Below are 1,354 nucleotides of genomic sequence, written 5' to 3'. Positions count from 1 at the left end.
GCGGCGGCGGCGCTGCCGGTAATCCCATTCCTCAAGATTATCAATCGGTGAACAACACCGCTACCTGCCATTCGGAAGTAAAAAAGTCCGAGGAGACGAAAGTGCGAAGATGCTTCGTTTCCGAGACGAGCATCAGTCCTAATTGCCGTTTACTTTTGTGAATGTAGAAATTGAATTGCGAGTTTGATTGTAATTCATTTAAGGCGAGAGAGATTTTTGCCAAGCGATCATTTTTTTTTTTTCTTCTTCTTCTTCTTCTTCTTCTTTTTTTTTAATGACAAAAATTGGGATCGGTCCATGGGATTATAGAGATATACATATATATATATATATATATAGATCTTGGTAAAGCGAGATAGATATACGTCGAAGATACGTGAAACGTTTCTTTCGTAAGAAGAATATTTTATTCTTTTTTTTTTTTTTTATATATATATATATTTATTCTATTTTTCTTTTTTTTTTTTTTTCCTTTTTTGTTGATTTCTATCGATTCTTCTCTTCTAGAAAGATCTTGTTTAGTCTTATTATATATATATATATGATATTTAGTTACTTACGATCTATTGTTTTTATTCGAGAAGAATCAAATGAATGAAAGTTTATAAGTATAAAGGGGATAATTCTTTACTTTGTTACGATTAAGAAAATTAATGTAAGAGGGAAAGAACGGGAGAGAAGTTTTTACATTATACATTATACATAAATTGCGTACGAATTTAAGTAATTCGCCAGTGGCTAAATTAACTAATGGCCTTTCAATAAGCTTTCAACTATCAAAAGAATATATATATATATATATACATATACACATACACGTACACACATATACATATACATATACATATACATACTTAATATTTGTAAGATTATGAATGGCGCGAAATATGAAAATGTCTCACACGGTGGATGTTGCGTAGAATTGATCAGGAATTTAAAAAAAAAAAAGGAAAGAGAATAAGGATGCGATAATCGTGATATTCGCGACAATTACGTGCCCTTTCTTTGAAAAGTGTCTTACAGTTAGATCAACGATTCAAGTACAAGAAAACGATACGCTTCGTTGTAATTTTGAAAATGCTTTGAGGTTATTATTACCAAAGCATAATCAGACTTTGATACGATTATTATTATTATTATTTTTTTTTTCTCTGGATATTATTGTTGTTGTTATCGGTGTGTCATCTCATAGGGTCTCGTTTTAAATAGGCTTTTTTAAAAGTGCTCGAAGTGTTTTTCGGTACCAATGTATTTTTTAATTAGAAGAGAATGCAACATATTCGTTGTACACTTTGTGTTTCGTCGAGCATTGTATACCCGTCAAAGTGTAACTTTGAACTCGGTATATCATGGT

The sequence above is a fragment of the Apis dorsata genome, unplaced genomic scaffold, assembly GCF_000469605.1.
Source record: "Apis dorsata unplaced genomic scaffold, Apis dorsata 1.3 scaffold_326, whole genome shotgun sequence".
NCBI classification, from domain to species: Eukaryota; Metazoa; Arthropoda; class Insecta; order Hymenoptera; family Apidae; genus Apis; species Apis dorsata.
The sequence above is the reverse complement of the archived record's forward strand: the minus strand, read 5'-3'. Positions refer to the sequence as shown.